Source organism: Salvia splendens, chromosome 16 (genome assembly GCF_004379255.2).
Source record: "Salvia splendens isolate huo1 chromosome 16, SspV2, whole genome shotgun sequence".
Taxonomy (NCBI): Eukaryota; Viridiplantae; Streptophyta; class Magnoliopsida; order Lamiales; family Lamiaceae; genus Salvia; species Salvia splendens.
Window position 1 is genome coordinate 27,091,768 of NC_056047.1, and position 11,099 is coordinate 27,102,866.

The 11,099-nt window shown below is 33.9% G+C and overlaps 1 long non-coding RNA gene across 3 annotated transcripts; it reads left to right on the forward strand.

Moving 5' to 3' along the window:
- Positions 1-711: 711 nt before the first annotated feature.
- On the forward strand, positions 712-5,289 carry LOC121771631. Of its 3 annotated transcripts, none has more exons than XR_006044154.1 (8): positions 712-989; positions 1,059-1,191; positions 1,593-1,892; positions 2,845-3,003; positions 3,138-3,315; positions 3,452-3,566; positions 3,646-3,747; positions 4,656-5,289. It is a non-coding gene; the product is annotated as an uncharacterized LOC121771631 (long non-coding RNA). The 3 variants fall into 3 exon arrangements; XR_006044153.1 differs by lacking the exon at positions 1,593-1,892 and adding an exon at positions 4,437-4,474; XR_006044152.1 differs by lacking the exon at positions 1,593-1,892.
- The last annotated feature ends 5,810 nt before the right edge of the window (positions 5,290-11,099 follow it).

Below are 11,099 nucleotides of genomic sequence, written 5' to 3' on the forward strand. Positions count from 1 at the left end.
ATGTAGTCTTTTTTATATTGAAATTTTAAAAATTATTTAATAATAAAATAATTTGATGTGAATGAGTATGCTTATTTCATTTGATGATAATATTAAGAAATTAAATGGAATGAAAAAAATATCCACATTCTTGTTAATGGAAGAAGAGATTAAGAAACTATATGATATCTACATTTATTAATTACTAAGATGGTAAACTATCTCCTCAATCGGCTAAAGTCTAAATGTATGTAAATGATTATTATGAAAAATTTAGTGTTTCCTAAATAATCATAGAAGGTTAATTATGTAAAATATTAAATTAAATAATCATCATAAATTTAATATAAATGTAAAATACCCAAATTATCTAGTTTTTGTATACACATTTTTTGTTAATTTATCACTACTCTCAAGAGGTTAAATTTTAACCATGAATTTACCTTACTCCAATTATGCAAGGGCAAAAACAAAATTAAGGCAATAAATACCAAAGCTTCAACTACATAACTTACTATTTAAATAAATCTAACTTCAAAAATTAATTATAATCATCATAAAAATTGGACTAGACCAACACAAACATTTAAAAGAAGATTTAGGCTCAACTATTTAAATTTTAGAGAATTTATTTTATAATAAAAAATAATTAAAAATAAAACTCAAAACTTAATTAATTGAAAGTCCATCCTTTAGCCAAGAAATAAAAATGAAACCCTACTCTATTCAAATTCTAACTCTCGCTTGCGCCTCCTTTCCCCCACGCCTCTTTCTCTCAAATCTCCCTTCTCTCTCGCCTCTGCCGGAAACGGCCGCCACCGCCGGCACCGATCAGCCGCCGGCCCTCCGGCCATCTCTCCCTTCTTCCCTTCTCTCCTTCTTTCCTCTCTTCTCACTCTCTCTTTCGGTCTCCCTCTCAGCCAGCACCGCCGCCGGCTGGAAACTGCCGCTGCTGTCGTCGGGCTGCCGCCGCCGCAGCGCCGGCCGCCGTCGCCGTCGTCGCTCGGGAGGTAAGTATATTTCACTTTTAATTTGTAAAAACAAGTTTCTAAACTTTGAATCTTTGCTTAAATTTTCAGAAATTAAGAGGGGTTGAAAAGGAGCCAAGAAGTGTCGTTGTTTGCCGGATTTCGCCACCACCGCCGGATGCTGTCGCCGCCGCCGACCCGGCGCTGCCGCTGTTGCTGACAGAGGACAGAAACTCCAGCCAGGGTATGATTTCTTACTTCCTTAGTCAAATTCTTAATTGAGTGGCTTATGTATTTGTGATTGAAGAGGGCTAAGGTTTTTCCTATTTATGCATAAAAGTTGAGATCTTGAAGAAACACTAAGCATGCTTGTGTTTTGGGTTTTGGGACAGAGATATGTACTAAATTATGGCTTGCTTTGAACAAAGAATTTTGGTAGGGAACTTACTTAGATATGAGAAAAAGCTTGATGAATGAACAATATGCAACTTTCCTTTCCTTGCTAGCTAGACTCATGAAGCACTTTCTTCTAAACTTGAATGTGTGGAAACATGGATTTTTGTGGGTGGGATAGATGAATTTATGTGATGAAACTGATGAGTGATTGTGATGGGAAAAAGGTTGATAGGGATGTTCTATATATAGTGAATTTCTTACCGAGTGATCTTGAATGTGGCGACAAGATACATAAGGCTCCTCTCCTCTCATTCTTCATAATCATCATGGTGTTGGGGACTTTGTTCCTCTGATTCTAATTAACTCACTGTTGGAGCATGCATGGGGAGGGATTGTTCTTGCAAGATTTTGAATGATGATAATGCGTGTGTGCTTTGGTGTCACCACAAAGAGAATGGCGTCAAAGTTGTTGAACCAACCTGAAATGCCCCGCAAGAGGTCCCCTCTTCTGCTTGAAATTACTAATTGGGCTCGAGGTAGCACTACTAGGTACAGTCCGTCCAGTTTTGAGAAGTAAATGATTTTGTGTGCTAATTTGTTAATCCTTGTTCGAATGAGTCTGGCTAGTGGCTAAATTTGCCTTGGTTTCTTTCTCAGCCCTATCTGTTCGATTACAAAATGGGCTGTGCTTCTCGTTGATGAAATCTGATTTTTTTCACCATCTTCCTGCATCGATAGATGTTTAGAATAGTTTTGAGGTGGGGGTGTTTGGATGCATGCTTCTTTTCGTGGTTGTAATTTATCCTATTTGTGTGTGCATGCTAGGTTTTCTCTTTATTGATTGTTACCAGACACTTTTTTTATCGGTTATTAGGGTTGGCCTGCAGTACGTTGTTGTCACTTACTAACTTCTGGAGAATTAAGATTCCCTAATTTAAAAAACCTAATATTTTAATAATATGTTAAAATGAATCTATGCGGCTTCTAAATAAATTTGTTAATCCTTATAGCTATAGTTTCACTTTTGACTTTTGACTGCAGTACCTTGTGACTTTTGTTTCACTGGTAGGTTTCACGATTTAGTTTAAATAAATTTGGAAGCCTTTATCAAGATTAAAGAAATACATAGGCCATGCATGTTTCCGTGTCATGTAATCATTGATGCATATCATGTCTGAAAAACATACGTACTTTTAACCAACTGGATGATGAAGTTCATTCCAGCGTATATTAAGTGGGTCCTAAATCCTGATGGTAAGGCCACATGATTTAGATGTGTGGAGAGTTATAATGGTCTCTTGATATTTTATATCTGTGCTGAACGTGTTCTATTGATGTTTTTTCTGTTGGGTGGGATTTACTTATTGGAGCAATAATACTAGCAAATAACTTATAAAAAATTTGTTCAAGTGTTATGTTAATTTAGTCCAGTATGTATGGGTTTGGAATTCATATTGTTTGTATTTTGTCCTTGTTGCATATTAACCTTGTTTACATGCAGTCCAAACCATTGAAGGGGAAACAAATAAACAAATTTCTGTTAGGAGAAAGCATAGAGACGGCGCTGTGCCACTTTTTTTATGCTAGCCTTTATGCGCAAGGTCAAATGAGCCCTTTATGCAAACCAGGCCACTTTTCACATTCACAACGCTTTTATGAGGTGATTCTTTAACAAATTCTAGGATATCTAAGTTGATTCACGTGGCCATATATATGTATAGTCTCTAGTTCATCTTTGTGATCTTTATTTGTATCTCATTTAATTTTGTCATTTTGTCTGCTGTATTTTTCTAGTTTTCTAGAGAATCGGTCCACCCAGAGCTCAAATGCATTTCCAATTCCCCGCTTCGTCAGGAATAAGTGGTAGCATTTACTCATCTAGCCTTGTTAGCATTGGAATTGGTGCTATGCCCTAAACACCGGAAATTGGCTCTGATGATATAGAACCTGTTGGATCCCAGATTCCTTCTAGGTTTGTTTAGTTTATGTTTTCTTTTGATTTTTATATCATTTATTAATTATTAGTTTTGTTTTCCTATCAGTAAACCCTACGGGCAACTAAAAACAAAAATGAATCAAATTAGTAAAATTATGGTGATCGTTTTCAGTTCCTTCATCTCACATTTCAATTGGCGAAGGTCCACAAACTCCTGAAAACGACATCATTCCTTCATTCTCTTTTGCTTTGGCTAGCTACTAATGGAACCTTCCAGTTGTGCAAAAGTGAGTACAATCTGTTTGCATATGTTTGCTTGTGCAATTTTTTACCTGTGCACTCTATTAATGTACTTTATCAATGCAGGAAACTGGAAATGCTGCATATCCTACTAATGCAACTCTGTCTTCCTAGCATCTTGGGACTAATGTCTCTGAGCCATTTATGTACCATACTATCTCAGAGAAGGTATATATACTATGAGCCTTTACTATTTAAATATCAATTTCTTAAAACTCGTGCTTTAAAAAGTGCCACGCTTATGGTTGGAAGGAGGGAGTAAAAAATTACAAACTATAGCTATAAGTTTATTTTAGTATTACCTTAGTTGATATCCTCCAATATGTTGAAGTCAACTTATTATGTGGTATTCCTTTTTCTAAAATGACATGGTGGATTGAGCATAAAACATTTAGAATGTTGACTTTTCCAACTCTTGATATGATCATGCATTTTACCTAGACTTCAATTGAAGAATCCACATCCAACATGGTGCGAGTGTTAGGTGATAAGCTAATTACTTGTCTAAATCTGCATTTGCATCATTCATGGACATTAGATTCCTATGTAGGTGAATTACTAACTTAAGCATATTGTTCTTGATTCATAACTGTTTGCAAAGAACCGAGCTTAAGCATATTGTTCTTGATTTGCTCAAAGTACGCACTAATTCTCCAATGATGCACTGTATAATTTCATATGCTGGCCTCGGTTTAGATGTGGGAATGATGTCAATCCTACATTGTATGTAAAATTAATGTGCATAATGTATTTATTGTTTTGTTAAGATTTATATGTCCTTCCTTGATATTAGAATGAGTTGTTTTGATGATAAAGCCTCATTTTTATATATTTCTACATATGTGTACCTGCGTTAGATAATGGAGCACAAGTATGAATAGCAGCAGCCGAAAAGGTTACAAATTCTATCGGATTCTTTATCTAGAACTTGCTGTCCAACATATTAAGTTGTATTTAAGTGGATACTTTTGAATATGCACTAAGTATTTGTTACTTATGTTGTGCTTCATTTCTTTATTTTTATTTATCAGCTGCTTTATATAATTGATTTTATTTGTTTTGTGTTTGTTGTGTAGGAGTTGAGGAGGAGCTAACTTCTAAAGGGGTTATTAGTGTAGACTTCGTTTTTCTCAAGGGTTGATCTGCAAACTTAGTTGTTGCTTACTAACTTCTGAAGTCCTAGGTTTCCCGTGCTTCAAATAAGTGATAACAGTGTTCTTTGTTGCCCGATTTCTTGAGCTAAGGAGAGAGAACTATTCCGGTTTTGAAAAATTAATTTAAAAAGCCATAGGGCCGATCGACTGAATGAGAGCTTTATGAGTTGCAATCTTGTTGATATTGGTGCATAAAGATGATTTAGGCAATATGAATAAAGACCTCATATCCAAATTATCACATGCCTGACCTTGCATAAACCCCTAGTAAGCCAATTTGAGCCCCAAAAGCCTAATTTCTTTGTTGAATATTTTGAAGTCCTTATATCTGCTTACCTATTATATCCATTTGTTGGCCTATATTTTCTACCCTAGTCACTAAAATTAAAGTGCTAGCACATTCTTGGGAGGGTATTATGGTGGCAAGAAAAAGATGGAGGTTTTGTACCATTCATTAGGTGGTATTTATTTATACTGAGATACAAAGGGAGTGAATAGCTGTCCCCTTCAAACGAAAATAGAATAAAAAGGCAGCCTTTCATGAGTAAAAAAAAAAGCCAAGGCTAGAAAAAAATAAAAAGGCAGCCTTTCTTAAGTAAAAAAAGCCAAGGCTAGAAAAAGATAAAAAGGCAGCCTTTCATTAGTCAAAAAAGCCAAGGCTAGAAAAAAAAAATAAAAATAAAAAAGGCAGCCTTTCATGTCTAAAAAAAAGCCAAGGCTAGAAAAAAAATAAAAAAATAAAAAGGCAGCCTTTCTTGAGTAAAAAAAAGCCAAGGCTCGAAAAAAAATATTGAGCGAAAAATAGAAATGATTCAAAAGAATAAGTTGACAGATGGTCGAAAAATCTCATGTTTGGGGTGTTGAGCTATAAGAAATTTGTATGCACTGAGTGAGATGTGAAAGGTTTTGTGATGGATGAGCTAGTATTTTAAGAATGGTGGTAAGCTACTTAACCAAATATTATCCCACCTCTACCAAAAGCCCCATTACATCCCAATGAATAAGACCTTTTGATATGTGCATCATATTGACTTGGGAGTGATGAATTTTGCTTGATTTTGGGAGAAAGATCTTATGTGCTTAAAATAAAGAATAGCAAGGTTTGTAGTATGTGTGTGTGGTGTGTATGTATATTATGTGAGTGTTTGTATTATACATATATGTATACTTGGTTGTTTTTTTGTGTACAGTCTATAATGTGTGTGCAACATTTGTGGCTTGTGTATTAGTTGTGTGTATTTTGTGTATTGAGTGTGTGTAGTGCAGTGTATGTATTTTTTGTGTATTGTGTGCACCAAAGTAGACTATGTAGCGTGTGTTCTGTGTGCATGTGTGCGTTGTGTGTATTTTGTGCACTTTATGTATTTTTTGTGTAAAGTGTATGTATTATGTATAATGTGTGCAGTTTATGCATAGTTATGCGTATTTTTGGTGTAGTGTGTGTAAAGTGGAGTGAGTTTGTATTTTGTGTGGTGTTTGTAGTGCTTGTATTATGTGTATACACATCTGCATTGAGTGTACCTTGTGTGTGTATATTGTGTGTAGTTTGTGTAGTATGTGTAATGAGTGCATATTGTGCCAGTAGTGTATATATTATCTATATTTTGTGATTTTTTTTATTAGTATAGGAAAAATGTCTGCGATGTGTGTATTTTGTAGTGTGTATATTATCTATGTTTAGGGATTTTTTTTGTTTAGTATAGGAAAAATGTGTGCAATGTGTGTGATTTTGCGTGTACTATGTTTAGTATGTGTATATACTCCGTGTTTTCTTTTTATAGTGTGTGTGTTTGTATACTGTGTGTGCAACGAGTGATGTTTGTAGTGTATAATAACAATGTGTGCAGCAGCGTGTGTATGTTTTTTTATGGTGTGTATTGTGTGCATTTTGTGTTTAAGGTGAATGTGTATAATGTAAAGTGTGTAGTGCGTGGAGTATAGTGTGTATTTTTTATACAAAGTTTTTAGCAGCAGTGTGTTGTACTTTTTGTGTATGTTATGTTTGCGTTGTGTGTTTGTATTTTTTTCTGTTTATACTCGGTTGTAATTTATGTGTAGTGTGTATAGTGTGTATTCTTTCTATAGCAATGTATATTTATGGTTTGTGTATGTGTGTTTATTTGCATATTGAGTGTGTGTAGCGCAGTGTATGTATTTTTTGCGTATATGTGTGCTCGTGTGCATTTTGTGTTTAGTGTTTGTGTAATGTGTGTATTTTGTGGGTAGTATGTGCATAATGTGTTTTGCTTGTATTTTCCTACTTATTGTGTATGTGGTTGTATATAGTGTACCATTTGTATTGTATGTATTTTTCTTATCTTTGTGTATTCTGTTTATATTTTGTTTTCTTTTCGCAGTATGTGTGTTTGTACAGTGTGTGCAGTTTGTATTGTATGTATTTTTCCCACCTTTGAGTATTTTATTTATATTTTGTTTTCTTTTCGTAGTATGTGTGTTTGTATAGTGTGCAGCTTGTGAGTTTGTAGTGTATAGTATCAATCTCTGCTTATGTGTTATGTGTGTAGCTTGTTATGTGTGTATAGTGGGTATTTTATGTTTAAAGTGGGAGTGTGTAATGTAAAGTATGTAGTGCGTAAAGTGTATATATAGTGTGCGAAGTGTGCATAGTGTGTATTTTTTGTATAATGTGTTTAACTCAGTATAATGGGCAAGGTTTGTAGTATGTGTGTGTGGTGTGTATGTATATTATGTGAGTGTTTGTATTATACATATATGTATACTTGGTTGTTTTTTTGTGTACAGTCTATAATGTGTGTGCAACATTTGTGGCTTGTGTATTAGTTGTGTGTATTTTGTGTATTGAGTGTGTGTAGTGCAGTGTATGTATTTTTTGTGTATTGTGTGCACCAAAGTAGACTATGTAGCGTGTGTTCTGTGTGCATGTGTGCGTTGTGTGTATTTTGTGCACTTTATGTATTTTTTGTGTAAAGTGTATGTATTATGTATAATGTGTGCAGTTTATGCATAGTTATGCGTATTTTTGGTGTAGTGTGTGTAAAGTGGAGTGAGTTTGTATTTTGTGTGGTGTTTGTAGTGCTTGTATTATGTGTATACACATCTGCATTGAGTGTACCTTGTGTGTGTATATTGTGTGTAGTTTGTGTAGTATGTGTAATGAGTGCATATTGTGCCAGTAGTGTATATATTATCTATATTTTGTGATTTTTTTTATTAGTATAGGAAAAATGTCTGCGATGTGTGTATTATTTTGTAGTGTGTATATTATCTATGTTTAGGGATTTTTTTTTGTTTAGTATAGGAAAAATGTGTGCAATGTGTGTGATTTTGCGTGTACTATGTTTAGTATGTGTATATACTCCGTGTTTTCTTTTTATAGTGTGTGTGTTTGTATACTGTGTGTGCAACGAGTGATGTTTGTAGTGTATAATAACAATGTGTGCAGCAGCGTGTGTATGTTTTTTTATGGTGTGTATTGTGTGCATTTTGTGTTTAAGGTGAATGTGTATAATGTAAAGTGTGTAGTGCGTGGAGTATAGTGTGTATTTTTTTATACAAAGTTTTTAGCAGCAGTGTGTTGTACTTTTTGTGTATGTTATGTTTGCGTTGTGTGTTTGTATTTTTTTCTGTTTATACTCGGTTGTAATTTATGTGTAGTGTGTATAGTGTGTATAGTGTGTATTCTTTCTATAGCAATGTATATTTATTGTTTGTGTATGTGTGTTTATTTGCATATTGAGTGTGTGTAGCGCAGTGTATGTATTTTTTGCGTATATGTGTGCTCGTGTGCATTTTGTGTTTAGTGTTTGTGTAATGTGTGTATTTTGTGGGTAGTATGTGCATAATGTGTTTTGCTTGTATTTTCCTACTTATTGTGTATGTGGTTGTATATAGTGTACCATTTGTATTGTATGTATTTTTCTTATCTTTGTGTATTCTGTTTATATTTTGTTTTCTTTTCGCAGTATGTGTGTTTGTACAGTGTGTGCAGTTTGTATTGTATGTATTTTTCCCACCTTTGAGTATTTTATTTATATTTTGTTTTCTTTTCGTAGTATGTGTGTTTGTATAGTGTGCAGCTTGTGAGTTTGTAGTGTATAGTATCAATCTCTGCTTATGTGTTATGTGTGTAGCTTGTTATGTGTGTATAGTGGGTATTTTATGTTTAAAGTGGGAGTGTGTAATGTAAAGTATGTAGTGCGTAAAGTGTATATATAGTGTGCGAAGTGTGCATAGTGTGTATTTTTTGTATAATGTGTTTAACTCAGTATAATGGGCAAGGTTTGTAGTATGTGTGTGTGGTGTGTATGTATATTATGTGAGTGTTTGTATTATACATATATGTATACTTGGTTGTTTTTTTTGTGTACAGTCTATAATGTGTGTGCAACATTTGTGGCTTGTGTATTAGTTGTGTGTATTTTGTGTATTGAGTGTGTGTAGTGCAGTGTATGTATTTTTTGTGTATTGTGTGCACCAAAGTAGACTATGTAGCGTGTGTTCTGTGTGCATGTGTGCGTTGTGTGTATTTTGTGCACTTTATGTATTTTTTGTGTAAAGTGTATGTATTATGTATAATGTGTGCAGTTTATGCATAGTTATGCGTATTTTTGGTGTAGTGTGTGTAAAGTGGAGTGAGTTTGTATTTTGTGTGGTGTTTGTAGTGCTTGTATTATGTGTATACACATCTGCATTGAGTGTACCTTGTGTGTGTATATTGTGTGTAGTTTGTGTAGTATGTGTAATGAGTGCATATTGTGCCAGTAGTGTATATATTATCTATATTTTGTGATTTTTTTTATTAGTATAGGAAAAATGTCTGCGATGTGTGTATTTTGTAGTGTGTATTTTGTAGTGTGTATATTATCTATGTTTAGGGATTTTTTTTTGTTTAGTATAGGAAAAATGTGTGCAATGTGTGTGATTTTGCGTGTACTATGTTTAGTATGTGTATATACTCCGTGTTTTCTTTTTATAGTGTGTGTGTTTGTATACTGTGTGTGCAACGAGTGATGTTTGTAGTGTATAATAACAATGTGTGCAGCAGCGTGTGTATGTTTTTTTATGGTGTGTATTGTGTGCATTTTGTGTTTAAGGTGAATGTGTATAATGTAAAGTGTGTAGTGCGTGGAGTATAGTGTGTATTTTTTATACAAAGTTTTTAGCAGCAGTGTGTTGTACTTTTTGTGTATGTTATGTTTGCGTTGTGTGTTTGTATTTTTTTCTGTTTATACTCGGTTGTAATTTATGTGTAGTGTGTATAGTGTGTATTCTTTCTATAGCAATGTATATTTATTGTTTGTGTATGTGTGTTTATTTGCATATTGAGTGTGTGTAGCGCAGTGTATGTATTTTTTGCGTATATGTGTGCTCGTGTGCATTTTGTGTTTAGTGTTTGTGTAATGTGTGTATTTTGTGGGTAGTATGTGCATAATGTGTTTTGCTTGTATTTTTCCTACTTATTGTGTATGTGGTTGTATATAGTGTACCATTTGTATTGTATGTATTTTTCTTATCTTTGTGTATTCTGTTTATATTTTGTTTTCTTTTCGCAGTATGTGTGTTTGTACAGTGTGTGCAGTTTGTATTGTATGTATTTTTCCCACCTTTGAGTATTTTATTTATATTTTGTTTTCTTTTCGTAGTATGTGTGTTTGTATAGTGTGCAGCTTGTGAGTTTGTAGTGTATAGTATCAATCTCTGCTTATGTGTTATGTGTGTAGCTTGTTATGTGTGTATAGTGGGTATTTTATGTTTAAAGTGGGAGTGTGTAATGTAAAGTATGTAGTGCGTAAAGTGTATATATAGTGTGCGAAGTGTGCATAGTGTGTATTTTTTGTATAATGTGTTTAACTCAGTATAATGGGCAAGGTTTGTAGTATGTGTGTGTGGTGTGTATGTATATTATGTGAGTGTTTGTATTATACATATATGTATACTTGGTTGTTTTTTTTGTGTACAGTCTATAATGTGTGTGCAACATTTGTGGCTTGTGTATTAGTTGTGTGTATTTTGTGTATTGAGTGTGTGTAGTGCAGTGTATGTATTTTTTGTGTATTGTGTGCACCAAAGTAGACTATGTAGCGTGTGTTCTGTGTGCATGTGTGCGTTGTGTGTATTTTGTGCACTTTATGTATTTTTTGTGTAAAGTGTATGTATTATGTATAATGTGTGCAGTTTATGCATAGTTATGCGTATTTTTGGTGTAGTGTGTGTAAAGTGGAGTGAGTTTGTATTTTGTGTGGTGTTTGTAGTGCTTGTATTATGTGTATACACATCTGCATTGAGTGTACCTTGTGTGTGTATATTGTGTGTAGTTTGTGTAGTATGTGTAATGAGTGCATATTGTGCCAGTAGTGTATATATTATCTATATTTTGTGATTTTT